The 19874-nt window shown below is 50.6% G+C and overlaps 2 non-coding genes and 6 pseudogenes across 2 annotated transcripts; all 8 read left to right on the top strand.

Annotated features, from left to right (window-relative positions):
* Positions 1–3230: 3230 nt before the first annotated feature.
* Positions 3231–3412, top strand: LOC137325794 (U2 spliceosomal RNA; annotated as a pseudogene).
* A 2081-nt stretch (positions 3413–5493) lies between these two features.
* On the top strand, positions 5494–5707 carry LOC137325903 (U2 spliceosomal RNA; annotated as a pseudogene).
* Positions 5708–7610: 1903 nt separating this feature from the next.
* Positions 7611–7801, top strand: LOC137325755 (U2 spliceosomal RNA). Its single transcript, XR_010963996.1, has one exon. It is a non-coding gene; the product is annotated as a U2 spliceosomal RNA (small nuclear RNA).
* A 2081-nt stretch (positions 7802–9882) lies between these two features.
* Positions 9883–10096, top strand: LOC137325902 (U2 spliceosomal RNA; annotated as a pseudogene).
* A 2086-nt stretch (positions 10097–12182) lies between these two features.
* LOC137325901 (U2 spliceosomal RNA) lies at positions 12183–12396 on the top strand (annotated as a pseudogene).
* A 2075-nt stretch (positions 12397–14471) lies between these two features.
* On the top strand, positions 14472–14685 carry LOC137325900 (U2 spliceosomal RNA; annotated as a pseudogene).
* Positions 14686–16766: 2081 nt separating this feature from the next.
* Positions 16767–16969, top strand: LOC137325863 (U2 spliceosomal RNA; annotated as a pseudogene).
* Positions 16970–18861: 1892 nt separating this feature from the next.
* Positions 18862–19052, top strand: LOC137325754 (U2 spliceosomal RNA). The gene has a single exon (XR_010963995.1). It is a non-coding gene; the product is annotated as a U2 spliceosomal RNA (small nuclear RNA).
* The last annotated feature ends 822 nt before the right edge of the window (positions 19053–19874 follow it).

The raw sequence follows: 19874 nt of genomic DNA, 5'->3' as shown, positions 1-19874 counted from the left end.
AAACTCCTGATGGAAGCGGTGAAAGACGCCAAGCTGTGCGACGTCTTCAGCAACCCTGCAGACGGAGCGGCGCGTCAATACACCTGGTCCAGACCAGACGGGTCCGTCCGTTCCAGGATAGACTTCCTGTTTGTATCCCCGAAGCTCAAGGTCAGATCCACCAAGGTCACACCGGTGTTCTTCTCTGACCACTGCCTCCTCCTGGCCGACTGTCACCTACAGGACGATCAGAGAGTGGGCAGGGGGACATGGAAGCTGAACGTGAAACTGTTGACCCCGGGAAACATTGAGGAACTGACGAGGGATTACAAAGGTTGGAGAACCGTAAAACCCCTCTTTGATTCCCCAGTGCACTGGTGGAAAGCCATCAAGGCGAACATCAAGAGGTTCTTCATCCTCAAAGGTGTTCAGAAGGCGAGAGAGAGGCAGAGGGAAACGTCCCGACTCCAGAAAAGCATGCAGAATCTTCTCCTGCTGCAGTCGATGGGGATCGATGTCGGGGAGGAACTCAGAGAGGTGAAGGACCAGCAAGCCTCGCTCTTTGCCTCCGAGGCCTCCAAGATCATCTTCCGGTCCAGAGTCCGCTCCGTGGAGCAGGACGAGACTTGCTCGCGCTTCTTCTTCCAAAAGGTGCACAGAGAGAGCTCTGTGATCAGCAGCCTGAAGGAAGAGAACGGCTCGGTCACGTCCTCGCAGCCCGACATACTGAGGATCTGCAAATCCTTTTATGCCGGACTGTACGACGCGAAGCCCACAGACAGCGCGGCCTCCCACTCCTTCTTGTCGTCTATCACGGAGGTTCTAGACGACAGCAAGCGGGAGAGTCTGGATCACCCGCTAACTCTGGACGAACTGACAAAGGCCGTCCGATCCTTCGAGAAGAGTAAGACTCCCGGAAGCGACGGCTTACCGATGGAGTTGTACTCGGCTCTGTGGGACTGGATAGGCCCAGACCTGCTGGAAGTGTACGGGGGTATGCTTCTGGCAGGCAGCATGTCAGACTCCATGAGGAAAGGCATCATCACCCTCATCTACAAACAGAAGGGGGAGAGGGAAGAAATCAAAAATTGGCGACCCATCTCACTACTTAACGTGGACTACAAAATTCTGTCCAAGGTCATCGCCAATCGGGTCAAGTCAGCCCTGGAGGTGGTGATCCACCCCGATCAGACCTGCGCCGTACCCGGCAGGAAGATCTCTGACAGCCTGGCGCTACTCAGGGATACGATTGCCTACGTACAGGACAGGGGGGTGAACACCTGCCTGATTAGCCTGGACCAGGAGAAGGCCTTTGACAGAATATCCCACACGTACATGATGGACGTGCTCTCCAAAATGGGGTTTGGGGAGGGAATCCGAAATTGGATCCAACTGCTCTACACAAACATCAGTAGCGCAGTTTCAATCAACGGGTGGGAATCAGAAAGCTTTCCGATCAAATCTGGAGTCAGGCAGGGCTGTCCTCTCTCCTCCGTCTTGTTCGTGTGTTGCATCGAACCCTTTGCCGAGTCCATCAGGAGGGATGCGGGCATAAGAGGGGTGACGATCCCAGGCAGCGGAGGCACTCAGGTCAAGGCCTCCCTGTACATGGATGACGTCGCCGTTTTTTGCTCGGATCAGCTGTCGGTCCGCAGATTGATGAGCATCTGCGACCAGTTCGAACTGGCCTCGGGGGCCAGGGTAAATCGTAGCAAGAGCGAGGCCATGTTCTTTGGGAACTGGACCGACCGATCCTTTGTCCCCTTCACCGTCAGGTCGGATTACCTGAAGGTGCTGGGGATCTGGTTCGGGGGGGCCGGGGCGTGCACCAAAAACTGGGAGGAGCGTATCTCCAAGGTTAAGCAGAAACTGGGACTGTGGGATCAACGATCCCTCTCGATCGTGGGCAAGAACCTGGTCATCAGGTGCGAGGTGCTCTCGGTGTTGCTGTACGTGGCGCAGGTCTGGCCCATACCTCGCTCCTGCGCCGCGACAGTCACCCGAGCCATCTTCCACTTTGTCTGGAGATCAAAAATGGACCGTGTCCGCAGGGTCACGATGTACAAATCTCCAGAGAAAGGGGGGAAAGGCGTGCCCAACGTGGCCCTCATCCTGATGGCCACCTTTGTGTGCGGCTGCATCAAGCTGTGCATAGACCCTCAGTACGCAAACACAAAGTGTCACTACGTGCTGAGGTTCTACCTGTCCCCGGTGTTGAGAAGGATGGGCCTGGCCACGCTGCCACGGAACGCTCCGTCCAGTTGGACCGTTCCGCCCCACCTGTCCTGCGTGGAAAGGTTTGTGCAGGAAAACACCTTTGACCACAAGGCGATCAGCAAGTGGTCCGCACGTAACGTCCTCGAGACCCTGCGGGAAAAGGAGATGGTGGATCCTGTCGGTTGGTTCCCCGAGCAGACTGTCAATGTCATTTGGCAGAACGCCTCATCGCCAGAGCTTTCAAACAAGCACCAAGACCTAGCTTGGCTGGTGGTGAGAAGGGCCCTTCCCGTCAGATCCTTCATGCACTCCCGGGCTCTCAGCGCCACCGCGCGCTGTCCCAGAGGAGGCTGCGGTGGAGACGAGACCGTCACCCATCTCCTTATGGAATGTGCCTTTGCAAAGAAGGTCTGGAGAGAGATGCAGTGGTATCTGTCCAGGTTCGTCCCGAGCAGTTCCGTAACACAGGTTTCTGTGCTCTACGGGCTGTTCCCGGGGACGCACACTGAGACGGACATCGGCTGCTGCTGGAAGACCATCAACTCGGTGAAAGACGCCCTTTGGTCTGCCCGAAACTTGCTGGTCTTCCAGCACAAGGAGCTGTCCTCGACCGAGTGTTGCAGACTGGCACATTCCAAGGTCCAGGACTACGTGCTGAGGGACGCACTGAGGATGGGTGCGGCCGCCGCAAAGGCCCTGTGGGGAAAGGCAACCGTTTAGAGCCTTCCCGACATTGTAAACCGAGGGGCTGCAATCAGGGAAAAACCCCCTCGGGCAGAATGTAAAATTCAAATTGCTGTAATGTAACTGTAATGAATCTGAAATGGACCAGAAATGAATCTGTAATCAATAATCTGTGTTGAGTATGATGCAATGAGACACCCGAGAGTGTCATGAACTGTAATGATGTCCAATGTTTTCATTGTACTGCACTTAACGTAACCTGCAAATTGTATAATCTGTATTGTGTACGTTTGGAAAGTGATATGACAACTGTTTTGTATGTACTGCTGCAAATTTTTTATGAATAAAGTATATTTTTTGGAAAAAAAAAAAAAAAAAATCTGTTCTTATCAGTTTAATATCTGATACGTCCCCTATCTGGGGACCATATATTAAATTGATTTTTGGAACAGGGAGATGGAACAGGGGCTTGCTCCGTCCACTCCACGCATCGACCCAGTATTGCAGTGTCTCTGGGAACGGTGCACCTCCCTGTGGGGAGATATTCAAAAGGAAAAACAGCTCTTTCCCAGCGTCTCTGTGTGTGTGTGTGTGTGTGTGTGTGTGTGTGTATGTATTATTACTGAGAATAAAGCTGATATATTACACTTACTTTCTCAGCTCAGTGGTATTTCTTTCTTCTCCTCGGCTGAATGCCGCTCGCACGTAGCGATATAATTCAAAGTGCAAAATAACTTGGTGCCGTTGACTTTGAACAAGCAGGGTCTGCTTTCAAATGCAAGCTGCGCTCCCGAACTGGACTGTCTGTCTGTTTGTCAAGGAGAGGAAAAGGTGGCGGTGGTGAGGGTGGAGCATTAGCGCTCAGGAGGGGAGACTTTCTTTGAGTGGTGCCAATTAATCTGCACCAGAAAGTCATCCCCCCGACCGGGATTCGAACCCGGGTCTCAACGAGTTTAAAAGGTTGCGTCTTAGACCACTAGACCACCGGAGGGAACTGCCTCAACTCCCTGGGAACTTGTACAAGAGGCTGAGGACACGCACGCCTGCTGCGCTGCGCTGCGCTGGCAGCAGCGACCAGCAGGGGGCCGACCGGCTGATCCTTCCCTTTCACAGGCAGGCTTTTGACCCTCGATTAAACGACAAAGGTGTTCAGAAGGAAGGCCTGGGGGGAGGGAGGCAGGGAGGGACGGACGCACGCACGCAGGGAAATCAGCACAAAGCAGGTCCCCTGGAATCTCACACCTGCGTCCCAGAAAACAGGTCTCCTGGTCAAAGCAGTCCTGCCCGCCCTGCCATTAACGTGACAATGGACAGGGCCCGGCAGCTTGAGACACATCTTTTTTTCAATATGCAAGTTCTTTTTAAAAAGGTTTCCTTCCACAGCAGCTCTGAGTTAGAGTTAGAGTTAGAGTGAGAGAGAGAGAGAGAGAGAGAGAGAGACTGACTGACACTGACTCTCACACACACACACACAGACACACACCGTCTCCCATCCGATTGGTGGACTATGGGATTGAAAATCTAACTTTTAGTTTCAATGCAGCGCGTTGTTGTTGTAATATAGAACTGCAAGTTGCCGTTGTAGTCGTAGTTTCGAATCAGCACAAAGTAGGTGCCTCCCTGGAATGTCACACCTGCGTCCCGGAAAACAGGTCTCCTGGTCAAAGCAGTCCCGCCCCGCCCTGGGATTAACATGACAATGAACGGGGCCCAGTCAGGGAGCAGTTTGAAAGACATTTTTCAATATGCACTTCTGAAACATTAACGCCTTGTTTCTTCCGACAGTTTAACCAGCGATTAACATGACAATGGACAGGGCCCAGTCAGGGAGCAGCTTGAGAGACACCTTTCAATAGGCACTTCTGAAACATTAACGCCTTGTTTCTTTCGACAGTTTAGCCAGCCTTTAACACGTCTTGTGTTTTTATTTCCCATTTCCAGCCAGCCAGCCAGCCAGCCAGCCGAGCCAGCCTCTGCAGTATTTTTTTTCATTGGTCTTGCCTGCCGTGGAATGAATGTTTCAACACGAGCTGCCGATTGTCAGCACCTCACCTCTTTCTCAATTGGCCGTTGCAATCTCACTCACTCACTGTGAGACACGTCACATCACGTCACTAGTTTTCCTTAAAGAGGTCTCCTTCCACGGCAGTTCGTTAGTGACTGAGACTGACTGACGGAGGTCCGGTGAGACCCAACCCTCTCCCATCTGATTGGTGGCCTACTGGCAAATTTACCAATCTGTCAAGCAATCCTGGCAAGAAAGGGAAAAAAATCTTTAAACTCATCCACTGTTGCAATTAGAAACGGTGGCAAAAATGTGGCCAGAGTGGGAGAGAACGGCAGTGCTTCTAGACTGCATTAAACACAGGCAGCCAGAGACCAAAGAGGGAGTGCAAACAGGAGCCGAGATCAATTCGCATCGAGCGCGTCATCGCTTCTCGGCCTTTTGGCTAAGATCAAGTGGTCAAGTGGGGGAAGGCAACCATTTGGAGCCTTCCTGCCATTGTATGCCGGGGGGATGCAGTCAGGGAGAAATCCCCTCGGGCAGAGTGTAGAGCTTTGGCTTGTAGAGCTTTGGCTTGATGTAATGTCACTGCAAGGAATCTGGAATGAATCTGTAAGGCAATAAGGCACCCCAGAGTGTCAGAAAAAAAAAAAAAAAAAAAAAAAAAAATCTGTTCTTATCAGTTTAATATCTGATACGTCCCCTATCTGGGGACCATATATTAAATTGATTTTTGGAACAGGGAGATGGAACAGGGGCTTGCTCCGTCCACTCCACGCATCGACCCAGTATTGCAGTGTCTCTGGGAACGGTGCACCTCCCTGTGGGGAGATATTCAAAAGGAAAAACAGCTCTTTCCCAGCGTCTCTGTGTGTGTGTGTGTGTGTGTGTGTGTGTGTGTATGTATTATTACTGAGAATAAAGCTGATATATTACACTTACTTTCTCAGCTCAGTGGTATTTCTTTCTTCTCCTCGGCTGAATGCCGCTCGCACGTAGCGATATAATTCAAAGTGCAAAATAACTTGGTGCCGTTGACTTTGAACAAGCAGGGTCTGCTTTCAAATGCAAGCTGCGCTCCCGAACTGGACTGTCTGTCTGTTTGTCAAGGAGAGGAAAAGGTGGCGGTGGTGAGGGTGGAGCATTAGCGCTCAGGAGGGGAGACTTTCTTTGAGTGGTGCCAATTAATCTGCACCAGAAAGTCATCCCCCCGACCGGGATTCGAACCCGGGTCTCAACGAGTTTAAAAGGTTGCGTCTTAGACCACTAGACCACCGGAGGGAACTGCCTCAACTCCCTGGGAACTTGTACAAGAGGCTGAGGACACGCACGCCTGCTGCGCTGCGCTGCGCTGCGCTGGCAGCAGCGACCAGCAGGGGGCCGACCGGCTGATCCTTCCCTTTCACAGGCAGGCTTTTGACCCTCGATTAAACGACAAAGGTGTTCAGAAGGAAGGCCTGGGGGGAGGGAGGCAGGGAGGGACGGACGCACGCACGCAGGGAAATCAGCACAAAGCAGGTCCCCTGGAATCTCACACCTGCGTCCCAGAAAACAGGTCTCCTGGTCAAAGCAGTCCTGCCCGCCCTGCCATTAACGTGACAATGGACAGGGCCCGGCAGCTTGAGACACATCTTTTTTTCAATATGCAAGTTCTTTTTAAAAAGGTTTCCTTCCACAGCAGCTCTGAGTTAGAGTTAGAGTTAGAGTGAGAGAGAGAGAGAGAGAGAGAGAGAGACTGACTGACACTGACTCTCACACACACACACACAGACACACACCGTCTCCCATCCGATTGGTGGACTATGGGATTGAAAATCTAACTTTTAGTTTCAATGCAGCGCGTTGTTGTTGTAATATAGAACTGCAAGTTGCCGTTGTAGTCGTAGTTTCGAATCAGCACAAAGTAGGTGCCTCCCTGGAATGTCACACCTGCGTCCCGGAAAACAGGTCTCCTGGTCAAAGCAGTCCCGCCCCGCCCTGGGATTAACATGACAATGAACGGGGCCCAGTCAGGGAGCAGTTTGAAAGACATTTTTCAATATGCACTTCTGAAACATTAACGCCTTGTTTCTTCCGACAGTTTAACCAGCGATTAACATGACAATGGACAGGGCCCAGTCAGGGAGCAGCTTGAGAGACACCTTTCAATAGGCACTTCTGAAACATTAACGCCTTGTTTCTTTCGACAGTTTAGCCAGCCTTTAACACGTCTTGTGTTTTTATTTCCCATTTCCAGCCAGCCAGCCAGCCAGCCAGCCGAGCCAGCCTCTGCAGTATTTTTTTTCATTGGTCTTGCCTGCCGTGGAATGAATGTTTCAACACGAGCTGCCGATTGTCAGCACCTCACCTCTTTCTCAATTGGCCGTTGCAATCTCACTCACTCACTGTGAGACACGTCACATCACGTCACTAGTTTTCCTTAAAGAGGTCTCCTTCCACGGCAGTTCGTTAGTGACTGAGACTGACTGACGGAGGTCCGGTGAGACCCAACCCTCTCCCATCTGATTGGTGGCCTACTGGCAAATTTACCAATCTGTCAAGCAATCCTGGCAAGAAAGGGAAAAAAATCTTTAAACTCATCCACTGTTGCAATTAGAAACGGTGGCAAAAATGTGGCCAGAGTGGGAGAGAACGGCAGTGCTTCTAGACTGCATTAAACACAGGCAGCCAGAGACCAAAGAGGGAGTGCAAACAGGAGCCGAGATCAATTCGCATCGAGCGCGTCATCGCTTCTCGGCCTTTTGGCTAAGATCAAGTGTAGTATCTGTTCTTATCAGTTTAATATCTGATACGTCCCCTATCTGGGGACCATATATTAAATTGATTTTTGGAACAGGGAGATGGAACAGGGGCTTGCTCCGTCCACTCCACGCATCGACCCAGTATTGCAGTGTCTCTGGGAACGGTGCACCTCCCTGTGGGGAGATATTCAAAAGGAAAAACAGCTCTTTCCCAGCGTCTCTGTGTGTGTGTGTGTGTGTGTGTGTGTGTGTGTATGTATTATTACTGAGAATAAAGCTGATATATTACACTTACTTTCTCAGCTCAGTGGTATTTCTTTCTTCTCCTCGGCTGAATGCCGCTCGCACGTAGCGATATAATTCAAAGTGCAAAATAACTTGGTGCCGTTGACTTTGAACAAGCAGGGTCTGCTTTCAAATGCAAGCTGCGCTCCCGAACTGGACTGTCTGTCTGTTTGTCAAGGAGAGGAAAAGGTGGCGGTGGTGAGGGTGGAGCATTAGCGCTCAGGAGGGGAGACTTTCTTTGAGTGGTGCCAATTAATCTGCACCAGAAAGTCATCCCCCCGACCGGGATTCGAACCCGGGTCTCAACGAGTTTAAAAGGTTGCGTCTTAGACCACTAGACCACCGGAGGGAACTGCCTCAACTCCCTGGGAACTTGTACAAGAGGCTGAGGACACGCACGCCTGCTGCGCTGCGCTGCGCTGGCAGCAGCGACCAGCAGGGGGCCGACCGGCTGATCCTTCCCTTTCACAGGCAGGCTTTTGACCCTCGATTAAACGACAAAGGTGTTCAGAAGGAAGGCCTGGGGGGAGGGAGGCAGGGAGGGACGGACGCACGCACGCAGGGAAATCAGCACAAAGCAGGTCCCCTGGAATCTCACACCTGCGTCCCAGAAAACAGGTCTCCTGGTCAAAGCAGTCCTGCCCGCCCTGCCATTAACGTGACAATGGACAGGGCCCGGCAGCTTGAGACACATCTTTTTTTCAATATGCAAGTTCTTTTTAAAAAGGTTTCCTTCCACAGCAGCTCTGAGTTAGAGTTAGAGTTAGAGTGAGAGAGAGAGAGAGAGAGAGAGAGAGACTGACTGACACTGACTCTCACACACACACACACAGACACACACCGTCTCCCATCCGATTGGTGGACTATGGGATTGAAAATCTAACTTTTAGTTTCAATGCAGCGCGTTGTTGTTGTAATATAGAACTGCAAGTTGCCGTTGTAGTCGTAGTTTCGAATCAGCACAAAGTAGGTGCCTCCCTGGAATGTCACACCTGCGTCCCGGAAAACAGGTCTCCTGGTCAAAGCAGTCCCGCCCCGCCCTGGGATTAACATGACAATGAACGGGGCCCAGTCAGGGAGCAGTTTGAAAGACATTTTTCAATATGCACTTCTGAAACATTAACGCCTTGTTTCTTCCGACAGTTTAACCAGCGATTAACATGACAATGGACAGGGCCCAGTCAGGGAGCAGCTTGAGAGACACCTTTCAATAGGCACTTCTGAAACATTAACGCCTTGTTTCTTTCGACAGTTTAGCCAGCCTTTAACACGTCTTGTGTTTTTATTTCCCATTTCCAGCCAGCCAGCCAGCCAGCCAGCCGAGCCAGCCTCTGCAGTATTTTTTTTCATTGGTCTTGCCTGCCGTGGAATGAATGTTTCAACACGAGCTGCCGATTGTCAGCACCTCACCTCTTTCTCAATTGGCCGTTGCAATCTCACTCACTCACTGTGAGACACGTCACATCACGTCACTAGTTTTCCTTAAAGAGGTCTCCTTCCACGGCAGTTCGTTAGTGACTGAGACTGACTGACGGAGGTCCGGTGAGACCCAACCCTCTCCCATCTGATTGGTGGCCTACTGGCAAATTTACCAATCTGTCAAGCAATCCTGGCAAGAAAGGGAAAAAAATCTTTAAACTCATCCACTGTTGCAATTAGAAACGGTGGCAAAAATGTGGCCAGAGTGGGAGAGAACGGCAGTGCTTCTAGACTGCATTAAACACAGGCAGCCAGAGACCAAAGAGGGAGTGCAAACAGGAGCCGAGATCAATTCGCATCGAGCGCGTCATCGCTTCTCGGCCTTTTGGCTAAGATCAAGTGGTCAAGTGGGGGAAGGCAACCATTTGGAGCCTTCCTGCCATTGTATGCCGGGGGGATGCAGTCAGGGAGAAATCCCCTCGGGCAGAGTGTAGAGCTTTGGCTTGTAGAGCTTTGGCTTGATGTAATGTCACTGCAAGGAATCTGGAATGAATCTGTAAGGCAATAAGGCACCCCAGAGTGTCAGAAAAAAAAAAAAAAAAAAAAAAAAAAATCTGTTCTTATCAGTTTAATATCTGATACGTCCCCTATCTGGGGACCATATATTAAATTGATTTTTGGAACAGGGAGATGGAACAGGGGCTTGCTCCGTCCACTCCACGCATCGACCCAGTATTGCAGTGTCTCTGGGAACGGTGCACCTCCCTGTGGGGAGATATTCAAAAGGAAAAACAGCTCTTTCCCAGCGTCTCTGTGTGTGTGTGTGTGTGTGTGTGTGTGTGTGTATGTATTATTACTGAGAATAAAGCTGATATATTACACTTACTTTCTCAGCTCAGTGGTATTTCTTTCTTCTCCTCGGCTGAATGCCGCTCGCACGTAGCGATATAATTCAAAGTGCAAAATAACTTGGTGCCGTTGACTTTGAACAAGCAGGGTCTGCTTTCAAATGCAAGCTGCGCTCCCGAACTGGACTGTCTGTCTGTTTGTCAAGGAGAGGAAAAGGTGGCGGTGGTGAGGGTGGAGCATTAGCGCTCAGGAGGGGAGACTTTCTTTGAGTGGTGCCAATTAATCTGCACCAGAAAGTCATCCCCCCGACCGGGATTCGAACCCGGGTCTCAACGAGTTTAAAAGGTTGCGTCTTAGACCACTAGACCACCGGAGGGAACTGCCTCAACTCCCTGGGAACTTGTACAAGAGGCTGAGGACACGCACGCCTGCTGCGCTGCGCTGCGCTGCGCTGGCAGCAGCGACCAGCAGGGGGCCGACCGGCTGATCCTTCCCTTTCACAGGCAGGCTTTTGACCCTCGATTAAACGACAAAGGTGTTCAGAAGGAAGGCCTGGGGGGAGGGAGGCAGGGAGGGACGGACGCACGCACGCAGGGAAATCAGCACAAAGCAGGTCCCCTGGAATCTCACACCTGCGTCCCAGAAAACAGGTCTCCTGGTCAAAGCAGTCCTGCCCGCCCTGCCATTAACGTGACAATGGACAGGGCCCGGCAGCTTGAGACACATCTTTTTTTCAATATGCAAGTTCTTTTTAAAAAGGTTTCCTTCCACAGCAGCTCTGAGTTAGAGTTAGAGTTAGAGTGAGAGAGAGAGAGAGAGAGAGAGAGAGACTGACTGACACTGACTCTCACACACACACACACAGACACACACCGTCTCCCATCCGATTGGTGGACTATGGGATTGAAAATCTAACTTTTAGTTTCAATGCAGCGCGTTGTTGTTGTAATATAGAACTGCAAGTTGCCGTTGTAGTCGTAGTTTCGAATCAGCACAAAGTAGGTGCCTCCCTGGAATGTCACACCTGCGTCCCGGAAAACAGGTCTCCTGGTCAAAGCAGTCCCGCCCCGCCCTGGGATTAACATGACAATGAACGGGGCCCAGTCAGGGAGCAGTTTGAAAGACATTTTTCAATATGCACTTCTGAAACATTAACGCCTTGTTTCTTCCGACAGTTTAACCAGCGATTAACATGACAATGGACAGGGCCCAGTCAGGGAGCAGCTTGAGAGACACCTTTCAATAGGCACTTCTGAAACATTAACGCCTTGTTTCTTTCGACAGTTTAGCCAGCCTTTAACACGTCTTGTGTTTTTATTTCCCATTTCCAGCCAGCCAGCCAGCCAGCCAGCCGAGCCAGCCTCTGCAGTATTTTTTTTCATTGGTCTTGCCTGCCGTGGAATGAATGTTTCAACACGAGCTGCCGATTGTCAGCACCTCACCTCTTTCTCAATTGGCCGTTGCAATCTCACTCACTCACTGTGAGACACGTCACATCACGTCACTAGTTTTCCTTAAAGAGGTCTCCTTCCACGGCAGTTCGTTAGTGACTGAGACTGACTGACGGAGGTCCGGTGAGACCCAACCCTCTCCCATCTGATTGGTGGCCTACTGGCAAATTTACCAATCTGTCAAGCAATCCTGGCAAGAAAGGGAAAAAAATCTTTAAACTCATCCACTGTTGCAATTAGAAACGGTGGCAAAAATGTGGCCAGAGTGGGAGAGAACGGCAGTGCTTCTAGACTGCATTAAACACAGGCAGCCAGAGACCAAAGAGGGAGTGCAAACAGGAGCCGAGATCAATTCGCATCGAGCGCGTCATCGCTTCTCGGCCTTTTGGCTAAGATCAAGTGGTCAAGTGGGGGAAGGCAACCATTTGGAGCCTTCCTGCCATTGTATGCCGGGGGGATGCAGTCAGGGAGAAATCCCCTCGGGCAGAGTGTAGAGCTTTGGCTTGTAGAGCTTTGGCTTGATGTAATGTCACTGCAAGGAATCTGGAATGAATCTGTAAGGCAATAAGGCACCCCAGAGTGTCAGAAAAAAAAAAAAAAAAAAAAAAAAAAATCTGTTCTTATCAGTTTAATATCTGATACGTCCCCTATCTGGGGACCATATATTAAATTGATTTTTGGAACAGGGAGATGGAACAGGGGCTTGCTCCGTCCACTCCACGCATCGACCCAGTATTGCAGTGTCTCTGGGAACGGTGCACCTCCCTGTGGGGAGATATTCAAAAGGAAAAACAGCTCTTTCCCAGCGTCTCTGTGTGTGTGTGTGTGTGTGTGTGTGTATGTATTATTACTGAGAATAAAGCTGATATATTACACTTACTTTCTCAGCTCAGTGGTATTTCTTTCTTCTCCTCGGCTGAATGCCGCTCGCACGTAGCGATATAATTCAAAGTGCAAAATAACTTGGTGCCGTTGACTTTGAACAAGCAGGGTCTGCTTTCAAATGCAAGCTGCGCTCCCGAACTGGACTGTCTGTCTGTTTGTCAAGGAGAGGAAAAGGTGGCGGTGGTGAGGGTGGAGCATTAGCGCTCAGGAGGGGAGACTTTCTTTGAGTGGTGCCAATTAATCTGCACCAGAAAGTCATCCCCCCGACCGGGATTCGAACCCGGGTCTCAACGAGTTTAAAAGGTTGCGTCTTAGACCACTAGACCACCGGAGGGAACTGCCTCAACTCCCTGGGAACTTGTACAAGAGGCTGAGGACACGCACGCCTGCTGCGCTGCGCTGCGCTGGCAGCAGCGACCAGCAGGGGGCCGACCGGCTGATCCTTCCCTTTCACAGGCAGGCTTTTGACCCTCGATTAAACGACAAAGGTGTTCAGAAGGAAGGCCTGGGGGGAGGGAGGCAGGGAGGGACGGACGCACGCACGCAGGGAAATCAGCACAAAGCAGGTCCCCTGGAATCTCACACCTGCGTCCCAGAAAACAGGTCTCCTGGTCAAAGCAGTCCTGCCCGCCCTGCCATTAACGTGACAATGGACAGGGCCCGGCAGCTTGAGACACATCTTTTTTTCAATATGCAAGTTCTTTTTAAAAAGGTTTCCTTCCACAGCAGCTCTGAGTTAGAGTTAGAGTTAGAGTGAGAGAGAGAGAGAGAGAGAGAGAGAGACTGACTGACACTGACTCTCACACACACACACACAGACACACACCGTCTCCCATCCGATTGGTGGACTATGGGATTGAAAATCTAACTTTTAGTTTCAATGCAGCGCGTTGTTGTTGTAATATAGAACTGCAAGTTGCCGTTGTAGTCGTAGTTTCGAATCAGCACAAAGTAGGTGCCTCCCTGGAATGTCACACCTGCGTCCCGGAAAACAGGTCTCCTGGTCAAAGCAGTCCCGCCCCGCCCTGGGATTAACATGACAATGAACGGGGCCCAGTCAGGGAGCAGTTTGAAAGACATTTTTCAATATGCACTTCTGAAACATTAACGCCTTGTTTCTTCCGACAGTTTAACCAGCGATTAACATGACAATGGACAGGGCCCAGTCAGGGAGCAGCTTGAGAGACACCTTTCAATAGGCACTTCTGAAACATTAACGCCTTGTTTCTTTCGACAGTTTAGCCAGCCTTTAACACGTCTTGTGTTTTTATTTCCCATTTCCAGCCAGCCAGCCAGCCAGCCAGCCGAGCCAGCCTCTGCAGTATTTTTTTTCATTGGTCTTGCCTGCCGTGGAATGAATGTTTCAACACGAGCTGCCGATTGTCAGCACCTCACCTCTTTCTCAATTGGCCGTTGCAATCTCACTCACTCACTGTGAGACACGTCACATCACGTCACTAGTTTTCCTTAAAGAGGTCTCCTTCCACGGCAGTTCGTTAGTGACTGAGACTGACTGACGGAGGTCCGGTGAGACCCAACCCTCTCCCATCTGATTGGTGGCCTACTGGCAAATTTACCAATCTGTCAAGCAATCCTGGCAAGAAAGGGAAAAAAATCTTTAAACTCATCCACTGTTGCAATTAGAAACGGTGGCAAAAATGTGGCCAGAGTGGGAGAGAACGGCAGTGCTTCTAGACTGCATTAAACACAGGCAGCCAGAGACCAAAGAGGGAGTGCAAACAGGAGCCGAGATCAATTCGCATCGAGCGCGTCATCGCTTCTCGGCCTTTTGGCTAAGATCAAGTGGTCAAGTGGGGGAAGGCAACCATTTGGAGCCTTCCTGCCATTGTATGCCGGGGGGATGCAGTCAGGGAGAAATCCCCTCGGGCAGAGTGTAGAGCTTTGGCTTGTAGAGCTTTGGCTTGATGTAATGTCACTGCAAGGAATCTGGAATGAATCTGTAAGGCAATAAGGCACCCCAGAGTGTCAGAAAAAAAAAAAAAAAAAAAAAAAAAAATCTGTTCTTATCAGTTTAATATCTGATACGTCCCCTATCTGGGGACCATATATTAAATTGATTTTTGGAACAGGGAGATGGAACAGGGGCTTGCTCCGTCCACTCCACGCATCGACCCAGTATTGCAGTGTCTCTGGGAACGGTGCACCTCCCTGTGGGGAGATATTCAAAAGGAAAAACAGCTCTTTCCCAGCGTCTCTGTGTGTGTGTGTGTGTGTGTGTGTGTGTGTGTATGTATTATTACTGAGAATAAAGCTGATATATTACACTTACTTTCTCAGCTCAGTGGTATTTCTTTCTTCTCCTCGGCTGAATGCCGCTCGCACGTAGCGATATAATTCAAAGTGCAAAATAACTTGGTGCCGTTGACTTTGAACAAGCAGGGTCTGCTTTCAAATGCAAGCTGCGCTCCCGAACTGGACTGTCTGTCTGTTTGTCAAGGAGAGGAAAAGGTGGCGGTGGTGAGGGTGGAGCATTAGCGCTCAGGAGGGGAGACTTTCTTTGAGTGGTGCCAATTAATCTGCACCAGAAAGTCATCCCCCCGACCGGGATTCGAACCCGGGTCTCAACGAGTTTAAAAGGTTGCGTCTTAGACCACTAGACCACCGGAGGGAACTGCCTCAACTCCCTGGGAACTTGTACAAGAGGCTGAGGACACGCACGCCTGCTGCGCTGCGCTGCGCTGGCAGCAGCGACCAGCAGGGGGCCGACCGGCTGATCCTTCCCTTTCACAGGCAGGCTTTTGACCCTCGATTAAACGACAAAGGTGTTCAGAAGGAAGGCCTGGGGGGAGGGAGGCAGGGAGGGACGGACGCACGCACGCAGGGAAATCAGCACAAAGCAGGTCCCCTGGAATCTCACACCTGCGTCCCAGAAAACAGGTCTCCTGGTCAAAGCAGTCCTGCCCGCCCTGCCATTAACGTGACAATGGACAGGGCCCGGCAGCTTGAGACACATCTTTTTTTCAATATGCAAGTTCTTTTTAAAAAGGTTTCCTTCCACAGCAGCTCTGAGTTAGAGTTAGAGTTAGAGTGAGAGAGAGAGAGAGAGAGAGAGAGAGACTGACTGACACTGACTCTCACACACACACACACAGACACACACCGTCTCCCATCCGATTGGTGGACTATGGGATTGAAAATCTAACTTTTAGTTTCAATGCAGCGCGTTGTTGTTGTAATATAGAACTGCAAGTTGCCGTTGTAGTCGTAGTTTCGAATCAGCACAAAGTAGGTGCCTCCCTGGAATGTCACACCTGCGTCCCGGAAAACAGGTCTCCTGGTCAAAGCAGTCCCGCCCCGCCCTGGGATTAACATGACAATGAACGGGGCCCAGTCAGGGAGCAGTTTGAAAGACATTTTTCAATATGCACTTCTGAAACATTAACGCCTTGTTTCTTCCGACAGTTTAACCAGCGATTAACATGACAATGGACAGGGCCCAGTCAGGGAGCAGCTTGAGAGACACCTTTCAATAGGCACTTCTGAAACATTAACGCCTTGTTTCTTTCGACAGTTTAGCCAGCCTTTAACACGTCTTGTGTTTTTATTTCCCATTTCCAGCCAGCCAGCCAGCCAGCCAGCCGAGCCAGCCTCTGCAGTATTTTTTTTCATTGGTCTTGCCTGCCGTGGAATGAATGTTTCAACACGAGCTGCCGATTGTCAGCACCTCACCTCTTTCTCAATTGGCCGTTGCAATCTCACTCACTCACTGTGAGACACGTCACATCACGTCACTAGTTTTCCTTAAAGAGGTCTCCTTCCACGGCAGTTCGTTAGTGACTGAGACTGACTGACGGAGGTCCGGTGAGACCCAACCCTCTCCCATCTGATTGGTGGCCTACTGGCAAATTTACCAATCTGTCAAGCAATCCTGGCAAGAAAGGGAAAAAAATCTTTAAACTCATCCACTGTTGCAATTAGAAACGGTGGCAAAAATGTGGCCAGAGTGGGAGAGAACGGCAGTGCTTCTAGACTGCATTAAACACAGGCAGCCAGAGACCAAAGAGGGAGTGCAAACAGGAGCCGAGATCAATTCGCATCGAGCGCGTCATCGCTTCTCGGCCTTTTGGCTAAGATCAAGTGGTCAAGTGGGGGAAGGCAACCATTTGGAGCCTTCCTGCCATTGTATGCCGGGGGGATGCAGTCAGGGAGAAATCCCCTCGGGCAGAGTGTAGAGCTTTGGCTTGTAGAGCTTTGGCTTGATGTAATGTCACTGCAAGGAATCTGGAATGAATCTGTAAGGCAATAAGGCACCCCAGAGTGTCAGAAAAAAAAAAAAAAAATCTGTTCTTATCAGTTTAATATCTGATACGTCCCCTATCTGGGGACCATATATTAAATTGATTTTTGGAACAGGGAGATGGAACAGGGGCTTGCTCCGTCCACTCCACGCATCGACCCAGTATTGCAGTGTCTCTGGGAACGGTGCACCTCCCTGTGGGGAGATATTCAAAAGGAAAAACAGCTCTTTCCCAGCGTCTCTGTGTGTGTGTGTGTGTGTGTGTGTGTATGTATTATTACTGAGAATAAAGCTGATATATTACACTTACTTTCTCAGCTCAGTGGTATTTCTTTCTTCTCCTCGGCTGAATGCCGCTCGCACGTAGCGATATAATTCAAAGTGCAAAATAACTTGGTGCCGTTGACTTTGAACAAGCAGGGTCTGCTTTCAAATGCAAGCTGCGCTCCCGAACTGGACTGTCTGTCTGTTTGTCAAGGAGAGGAAAAGGTGGCGGTGGTGAGGGTGGAGCATTAGCGCTCAGGAGGGGAGACTTTCTTTGAGTGGTGCCAATTAATCTGCACCAGAAAGTCATCCCCCCGACCGGGATTCGAACCCGGGTCTCAACGAGTTTAAAAGGTTGCGTCTTAGACCACTAGACCACCGGAGGGAACTGCCTCAACTCCCTGGGAACTTGTACAAGAGGCTGAGGACACGCACACCTGCTGCGCTGCGCTGCGCTGGCAGCAGCGACCAGCAGGGGGCCGACCGGCTGATCCTTCCCTTTCACAGGCAGGCTTTTGACCCTCGATTAAACGACAAAGGTGTTCAGAAGGAAGGCCTGGGGGGAGGGAGGCAGGGAGGGACGGACGCACGCACGCAGGGAAATCAGCACAAAGCAGGTCCCCTGGAATCTCACACCTGCGTCCCAGAAAACAGGTCTCCTGGTCAAAGCAGTCCTGCCCGCCCTGCCATTAACGTGACAATGGACAGGGCCCGGCAGCTTGAGACACATCTTTTTTTCAATATGCAAGTTCTTTTTAAAAAGGTTTCCTTCCACAGCAGCTCTGAGTTAGAGTTAGAGTTAGAGTGAGAGAGAGAGAGAGAGAGAGAGAGAGACTGACTGACACTGACTCTCACACACACACACACAGACACACACCGTCTCCCATCCGATTGGTGGACTATGGGATTGAAAATCTAACTTTTAGTTTCAATGCAGCGCGTTGTTGTTGTAATATAGAACTGCAAGTTGCCGTTGTAGTCGTAGTTTCGAATCAGCACAAAGTAGGTGCCTCCCTGGAATGTCACACCTGCGTCCCGGAAAACAGGTCTCCTGGTCAAAGCAGTCCCGCCCCGCCCTGGGATTAACATGACAATGAACGGGGCCCAGTCAGGGAGCAGTTTGAAAGACATTTTTCAATATGCACTTCTGAAACATTAACGCCTTGTTTCTTCCGACAGTTTAACCAGCGATTAACATGACAATGGACAGGGCCCAGTCAGGGAGCAGCTTGAGAGACACCTTTCAATAGGCACTTCTGAAACATTAACGCCTTGTTTCTTTCGACAGTTTAGCCAGCCTTTAACACGTCTTGTGTTTTTATTTCCCATTTCCAGCCAGCCAGCCAGCCAGCCAGCCGAGCCAGCCTCTGCAGTATTTTTTTTCATTGGTCTTGCCTGCCGTGGAATGAATGTTTCAACACGAGCTGCCGATTGTCAGCACCTCACCTCTTTCTCAATTGGCCGTTGCAATCTCACTCACTCACTGTGAGACACGTCACATCACGTCACTAGTTTTCCTTAAAGAGGTCTCCTTCCACGGCAGTTCGTTAGTGACTGAGACTGACTGACGGAGGTCCGGTGAGACCCAACCCTCTCCCATCTGATTGGTGGCCTACTGGCAAATTTACCAATCTGTCAAGCAATCCTGGCAAGAAAGGGAAAAAAATCTTTAAACTCATCCACTGTTGCAATTAGAAACGGTGGCAAAAATGTGGCCAGAGTGGGAGAGAACGGCAGTGCTTCTAGACTGCATTAAACACAGGCAGCCAGAGACCAAAGAGGGAGTGCAAACAGGAGCCGAGATCAATTCGCATCGAGCGCGTCATCGCTTCTCGGCCTTTTGGCTAAGATCAAGTGTAGTATCTGTTCTTATCAGTTTAATATCTGATACGTCCCCTATCTGGGGACCATATATTAAATTGATTTTTGGAACAGGGAGATGGAACAGGGGCTTGCTCCGTCCACTCCACGCATCGACCCAGTATTGCAGTGTCTCTGGGAACGGTGCACCTCCCTGTGGGGAGATATTCAAAAGGAAAAACAGCTCTTTCCCAGCGTCTCTGTGTGTGTGTGTGTGTGTGTGTGTGTATGTATTATTACTGAGAATAAAGCTGATATATTACACTTACTTTCTCAGCTCAGTGGTATTTCTTTCTTCTCCTCGGCTGAATGCCGCTCGCACGTAGCGATATAATTCAAAGTGCAAAATAACTTGGTGCCGTTGACTTTGAACAAGCAGGGTCTGCTTTCAAATGCAAGCTGCGCTCCCGAACTGGACTGTCTGTCTGTTTGTCAAGGAGAGGAAAAGGTGGCGGTGGTGAGGGTGGAGCATTAGCGCTCAGGAGGGGAGACTTTCTTTGAGTGGTGCCAATTAATCTGCACCAGAAAGTCATCCCCCCGACCGGGATTCGAACCCGGGTCTCAACGAGTTTAAAAGGTTGCGTCTTAGACCACTAGACCACCGGAGGGAACTGCCTCAACTCCCTGGGAACTTGTACAAGAGGCTGAGGACACGCACGCCTGCTGCGCTGCGCTGCGCTGGCAGCAGCGACCAGCAGGGGGCCGACCGGCTGATCCTTCCCTTTCACAGGCAGGCTTTTGACCCTCGATTAAACGACAAAGGTGTTCAGAAGGAAGGCCTGGGGGGAGGGAGGCAGGGAGGGACGGACGCACGCACGCAGGGAAATCAGCACAAAGCAGGTCCCCTGGAATCTCACACCTGCGTCCCAGAAAACAGGTCTCCTGGTCAAAGCAGTCCTGCCCGCCCTGCCATTAACGTGACAATGGACAGGGCCCGGCAGCTTGAGACACATCTTTTTTTCAATATGCAAGTTCTT

The sequence above is a fragment of the Heptranchias perlo genome, chromosome 9 (assembly GCF_035084215.1).
Source record: "Heptranchias perlo isolate sHepPer1 chromosome 9, sHepPer1.hap1, whole genome shotgun sequence".
Taxonomy (NCBI): Eukaryota; Metazoa; Chordata; class Chondrichthyes; order Hexanchiformes; family Hexanchidae; genus Heptranchias; species Heptranchias perlo.
This window is presented reverse-complemented; position numbering and strand designations above follow the sequence as displayed.